The sequence below is a fragment of the Antedon mediterranea genome, chromosome 1 (genome assembly GCF_964355755.1).
Source record: "Antedon mediterranea chromosome 1, ecAntMedi1.1, whole genome shotgun sequence".
Taxonomy (NCBI): domain Eukaryota; kingdom Metazoa; phylum Echinodermata; class Crinoidea; order Comatulida; family Antedonidae; genus Antedon; species Antedon mediterranea.
The window spans coordinates 28,601,056-28,608,495 of NC_092670.1; the positions used below are offsets into that span (position 1 = coordinate 28,601,056).

Sequence of the window (7,440 nt, forward strand, 5' to 3'; positions counted from 1 at the left end):
TGATCTATCTCTCTGTCTCGCTGATCTATCTATCTGTCTCGCTGATCTATCTCTATGTCTCGCTGATCTATCTCTCTGTATCGCTGATCTATCTCTCTCTCTCGCTGATCTATCTTTCTCTCGCTGATCTATCTCTCTATCGCTGATCTATCTCTCTCTCGCTGATCTATCTCTCACATCCACGTCAAACAGCGAAAATGGGACATTAAGTGTTCCGAGAGCCGTTTTCATTGTTTAAGTTAGCCGGAGCCTTTTTCGATTGGCTATAAATAGAAAGTTCCCGAGCATTTCGAGCGACGCGAGTTCTGACTTCCGTGTTTTATAGGCTGTCTAAATTTCCCTTTTAACGGATTTATATTAAATTATATTGTTGTTTGATTTATTTCTGTTTATTAAGAACATTTATATTAAACAAAAACCACAACAATAGCAATTTTAGTTGATTATGGATTAATTGATTCGAATTCTAAGATAAACGTCTAAGCCAAATGTAAACGTAAACAAAGCGAGTCATACGGCGAAAACAAAAAAGTGAAAACTAACTAATCTGTTAAAATAGCTAACATTAATTTGCAATTTTTAAATGAAATTCTGAAAACGCTATAATATAGTCTTATATGCATTTTCAAAGATTTCCAAATATAAGCTTGGGGTTATTTTTCAAACAAATTCTATAAGGAGTTGAAGATAGTGTATTTTGAGCGAAAGTGCGGTGCGCGTAGGCCTAGGAAGACGCGGCAGGGCTGGAATACTCGTTTCCTTAGGCGACGAGAACGTCGGAAGATGCGCTCTATCACTGGGCTCTCGATTTTAGTTCTTGGATGTTCGTGGATGATGCAGAATCTTATAATATGGGCTTATAAATTTTAAAATAAAGTGCTGAACTTTCATTTTTCTTAAAATTATGAAGATTACCCAGTGGGCAAAAATTGGTTGAATTAACGTTAATTCAACGTTATCTGCAAACGTTGAAATAACGTTGAAAAAGTGGTTGAAAATGAAAGTTTGCCTCAACGTAAATGTCAACGTTGAATCAACATAGAAATTATCAACGTTGAAACAACGTTAAAATAAGTAACGTTGAAATAACGTTGAAAAAATGGTTGAAAATGAAAGTTTGCCTCAACGTAAATGTCAACGTTGAATCAACATAGAAACTATCAACGTTGAAACAACGTTAAAATAAGTAACGTTGAAATAACGTTGAAAAAATGGTTGAAAATGAAAGTTTGCCTCAACTTAAATGTCAACGTTGAATCAACATAGAAATTATCAACGTTGAAACAACGTTAAAATAGGTAACGTTGAAATAACGTTGAAAAAATGGTTGAAAATGAAAGTTTGCCTCAACGTAAATGTCAACGTTGAATCAACATAGAAATTATCAACGTTGAAACAACGTTAAAATAGGTAACGTTGAAATAACGTTGAAAATGAAAGTTTGCCTCAACAAAAATGTCAACGTTGATTCAACATAGATTATCAACGTTGAAACAACGTAAAAATGTCTACGTTGAAATTATCAATGTTGATTCAATGTTGACATTATTAACGTTGAAACAACGTAATAATTAAGTTGAAATGAAAATTTGCATCAACGTAAATTTAAACATAGATTTAACGTTGAAATTTGATTTGTTGAATTACTATATCCAATTTGAATCAACGGTTTTAAAGTAGTTAGTAGTAAAGTTACTGTTACATCGCAGAATCCATCAATAGAGACATTTTATAAATACTGTATATCTTACTAATCTTTAATTTCTATAAAAACATAAAATAACATTTAATCAGGTGTTATCAAATCATCAGGCAAAATCCAAGCAACAATCAAATAATGTACATCCTCACTGACAGTTCTCAGGTACCAATGTTAAGTATAAAAAATATACTAATAACCAGTTTGTAATATGTTTGCCAACTAACATGATTGAATAACTATAAATATTGGCTGATTACAGTAAAACACAATAAATACAACACACGTCACAGGTGCCTTGTGCTAATGTTGCAGAAGTCCAAATGATGGTAATAACACAATACTGTAATTGCATTGTTCCGATTAGTCAATAAACAGTTGCCTCGATTCCTGTGTTGACATTGTCCTATGCTTTCCAAAAGTGTGGCAATATTATTTTTCCAAACCTGAAACAAATTCAATCAAGTTACTGTAGTTTTAAACAAAAATAATACAGTAAAAAATTAATTGTTGAAAGATTTATTGTCCCCAAAAAACATGAACAATGAAGATTAATACAATCATACTTTGAATACCTTGCCATTTTGCAATTTTAACAATTTAGATATTCACTTGCCGTAGAAAATAAATAAAAACAATAAAGATTTCACTTAACAAAAATACAAAATAAACAGTACATTTTACCAAAAACCAATTGTTTGTTTAAATTGTCCCCCTTTTAAGGTACAAATGCATTTTTTAAAATCTAATTTTTGGTCAAAGTGAACAACTCTATAGTGACGGCATATTCAACAAAACATTTAAAAAAAAATTGTTCAGTTCAATTATATCTTTAACACATTGTTAAAAAATCATACTGTACATAAACAAAAATTCAATTCAGAACATCATTTCACACTTAATCGTAAACTATGCAATCAATTCAATTTATGTAAATAATATTGCAACACTGTATTAATATTTACGCCGTGGTTAGGATTCCGGCAACGAAACTCAACTGCCCAGCGTTAGGGAATCCGACACGCTATTTCGCATGCCCAGAGCGAGGTATTCGGCGACTCTATTTTTGTCTACAACAGACCAAAGCGTGGTTCCCACTAGCGACGCAACACAAGGACGTAACGCAACGCAAGTAAATTGACCAATCACAAGCGATGGCTTATTCGCTTGTGATTGCTAACTGTCTATAACTTCGCTTGTCATTGGTTAAAACGCTTGCGTTGCGTTTACGTCCTTGCGTTACGTTCTAGTGGGAACCAAGCTTGATGGATCATTTTAATAGCTGCGCCACGGCGAACTAGCCGGCCTACATGCCTACTAATACTAGTAGGCCTACCAGCTAGATGTGACCATTGGGCCTATTTATTTCGTAATTAAATTTGCTTCATTCATATATAAACTTTATATATTTATGAATTATAATTGCATGACTAGTTTTAATTTTTATAGTACAAAATAAAAGATTTCATATAACGCATTTATACTGTACATAACATCATGCAATCGTATACAAGTTGATTTGTTGACAGCAGCCGCCGTGCGGATGTGAAAAAATAAAACAGACCTATTCGGGAGAAGTCGGTGTCGCAACGCTACGCTATTCATTTTCGTACATTTCTTGAAATATGCAAGCTGATTCTTATCAATATCATAATAATTATTTTAACGCGTGGCATAATTATTAATTCATGTATGGCCTAGGCCAAGTTTCATCCATCGCTCTCTCCCCCGCGCGACGACTAACTAGGTCACAGCAAAGATATCTTTGGCTACACAGTACATCCCTAGTTAACACTCCGACTCTCGGGTAATGTGGTGCGCGGTCTGTGGCACTAGTGCAAGCTATAATTACTTCGCTCTGGGCATGCGCAATAGCGTGTCGGATTCCCTAACGATGGGAAGTTGAGTTGCGGTGCCGGAATCCTAACCACGGCGTAATATTTATTCAATTCAATATTAAAGTTAAGAACTATAAATACCAACCTTTTGTATATAAAAATATTGATCATCCATTAGATTTTTCTCGTTTGATTCACATAGAAAAGATTATAGGCCTACATGTACTTCATTATTTTGTACTCTAGCTAGGCATAGGCCTAAGGGCCTTAGCTAGGCCTACAATCTGAAATAAAGAAAGCGAGTAAGTTTAACAAATAGCCGTCCTAGGCTAGGCAAGCAACATGTGTTTGTATACTATTAACACTAATAATAGCATTAGCAGCTACTGTAGACAGCCTAGCAGAAAGCTAGCTAGGCTAGGCCAACTAATTAAATATTATAATGTTATATTTATGTATACTTTTGGATAAATAAAGAAAGTATTATTGAACTAAAAGGCCTAGCCTAGGCCTAATACATACCATTTTATAACCATAATAAGTACAGAACTGTAGTTATCCTTGGCAAGGCAAATGTTTGCACTTGACATGCATAATACTAAATGCTTCCACTAGGCCTAGGCCTAGTGAGTGAATTCAGTTCATCAGTTTGGCAGCCTGCCTAGCCTACTAGCCTAGCCTATATAGGCCTAGGCCTAGCCTACCAGGCTATAGCCTAGCTATGCATGTGTGGCCTAGACTAGGCCTAGAGGCTAGCTATTGTTTGATAAGGGTAAAATAGTCAAGCTCAAAGCTTATAAATTAGTAGATTACAAATAAAAAAGATTGTTTTCCTACCTCAAAACATACTTATTTGACAATTTCAATGATGAGCCTTTTTTTTCTACACACCACTACTACTGTAGGCCTAGCCTATGTCGAAGTAACTGAAATTACTGACACCAGTTTCAAAATTTTATCAAAACGAAACTAACCAATGACAAGCACGTATCTTATGAAATTTGATCTTGCATGAAAGGATCATTCAATTTTCAACAACTTCTTAGAACATTTTTGTATTATACAGAGACAATTTGCCAATCTAAAATTCCTAAATAACCAATAATCATTTGTTTTACAATAAAGGATGATAAAATAAACCGCCAACTGAAATCTAATGTTAATTTAACGTTGAAACATCAATGGCAATGCACTTAAACAATTATTTAATATTAAACGTTAAAAACATGTCATTTTAACCAAAGTATTAAATAGAATTTATCTTTAATTTAACGTTTAATTAACATTGAAAAAAAAAATAATAATTGTTTGAAAAAACAACATAATTTCAAGAGTTTTTCAACGTTGAAAACATGTCATTTGAAAATGACAACTGGATTTCAACGTTAAAATAACGTTGGAATAACATTGAAAAACAAAAATAATAACTGTTTGAAAAAAATTACTAGTTAGAAATACAATGTTATTTCAACGTTGGATCAACATTGATAAATTAACGTAAATTACTAGTTAGAAAGACAATGTTATTTCAACGTTGGATCAACATTGATAAATTAACGTAAATTTCTAGTTAAAAATACAATGTTATTTCAACGTTGGATCAACATTGATAAATTAACGTAAATTTCTAGATATAAAGACAATGTTATTTCAACGTTGTATCAACATTGATAAATTAACGTAAATTACTAGTTAGAAAGACAATGTTATTTCAACGTTGGATCAACATTAATAAATTAACGTAAATTTCTAGTTAAAAATACAATGTTATTTCAACGTTGGATCAACATTAATAAATTCACGTAAATTTCTAGTTAAAAATACAATGTTATTTCAACGTTGGATCAACATTGATAAATTAACGTAAATTATTAATTAAAAATACAATGTTATTTCAAGGTTGGATCAACATTGATAAATTAACGTAAATTACTAGTTAAAATACAATGTTATTTCAACGTTGGATCAACATTGATAAATTAACGTAAATTTCTAGTTAAAAATACTATGTGATTTTAACGTTGGATCAACATTGATAAATTAACGTAAATTACTAGTTAAAAATACAATGTTATTTCAACGTTGGATCAACATTGATAAATTAACGTAAATTTCTAGTTGAAAATACTATGTGATTTTAACGTTGGATCAACATTGATAAATTAACGTAAATTACTAGTTAGAAAGACAATGTTATTTCAACGTTGGATCAACAATGATAAATTAACTTAAATTACTAGTTAAAAAGACAATGTTATTTCAACGTTGGATTAACATTCATAAAGTAACGTAAATTTCTAGTTAAAAATACAATGTTATTTCAACGTTGGATCAACATTAATAAATTAACGTAAATTTCTAGTTTAAAATACATTGTTATTTCAACGTTGGATCAACATTGATAAATTAACGTAAATTACTAGTTAAAAATACAATGTTATTTCAACGTTGGATCAACATTGATAAATTAACGTAAATTACTAGTTAAAAATACAATGTTATTTCAACTTTGGATCAACATTGATAAATTAACGTAAATTTCGAGTTAAAAATACAATGTGATTTTAATGTTGGATCAACATTGATAAATTAACGTAAATTTCTAGTTAAAAATACAATGTTATTTCAACGTTGGATCAACATTGACAAATTAACGTAAATTACTAGTTAGAAAGACAATGTTATTTCAACGTTAAATCAACATTGATAAATTAACGTAAATTACTAGTTAGAAGGACAATGTTATTTTAACGTTGGATCAACATTGATAAATTAACGTAAATTTCTAGTTAAAAATACAATGTTATTTCAACGTTGAATCAACATTTATAAATTAACGTAAAACATTTGTTTTAAAAACAATGTTATTTCAACGTTAAACCAACATTTATTAATTAACATAAATTACTAGTTAAAAAGAAAATGTTATTTCAACGTTGATTCAATGTTTATTACTAAACGTAAAAAAAATAGTTAGGGAAAAAATGTTATTTCAACGTTGATTCAACATTTGAAAAACGCTAACAACATGATTTCAACAAATAAACTATATTTCAACGTTGATTCAACGTTGAAATTATGTTCTGTGCCCACTGGGTAGTGTGAAGTGAGGACTGTCTGCATGCCTGAACGGTTGACTTGGTAAAATACTGAAAAATCAGTAAATTAGTTAGGCCTAGCTAGGCTAATTAATTAATGTACAGTATATAATGTCATTATTTTTATGAATAGAGCTAAACCTACTAGTAGGCTTACTAGTAATCTCATAATAAATCTGTTAATGTCACCTGTCACTAACATATGATTTATTTAAGTACAGTATATGCTGAAAATGTTTACTTTTTATCGGAGCTAAAATGAAATGTCATGGTTCCCTGCTTTTTATTATAATAATGGAGCAATAAATGAAATACAAATACACACCAATTAACATTTTAACTGTTAATATTATCACAAATTTCACCTTAAAAATCAGACAACAAGTTTTCTACATCAACTTAGCTAACATCTTTTGTACTAAGCCTAATCTTCGAAAAGATTTTCTTTACTGTAGTACTGTAGGCCTATTACCATTATTTATTTGCCGATTTGAAATGTACATTTAAACTTTATTAAACTACTGCACAACAACCAACCGCCACTTGAACCTTTAAATAAGTAAATTAGGATAAGTTAAAGTTTTTAAAAAATAAAATGTCTTTTTGGCAATACATCTATAGATATCCATTATTACAGTATTAATAGTGCTTTTTCACATTATATGCCAGAGCAATTAATATGACTCATAAGAAATTGTTGTTGATTTAATGCTATTTGTATTGAAGTATGTAGAACATTGACAATCCTCTGTGGTCTGTAAAAAAAAAACAACATTCAATTAATAATAATCATTATTTAATTATA

The 7,440-nt window shown here is 30.6% G+C and overlaps 1 long non-coding RNA gene across 1 annotated transcript; it reads right to left on the bottom strand.

Annotated features, from left to right (window-relative positions):
• Positions 1-1,135: 1,135 nt before the first annotated feature.
• LOC140048697 (uncharacterized) lies at positions 1,136-4,735 on the bottom strand. Its single transcript, XR_011845118.1, has 3 exons — positions 4,375-4,735; positions 3,683-3,821; positions 1,136-2,145 (listed from the first exon to the last, which is right to left on the bottom strand). It is a non-coding gene; the product is annotated as an uncharacterized lncRNA (long non-coding RNA).
• Between the last annotated feature and the right edge of the window lie 2,705 nt (positions 4,736-7,440).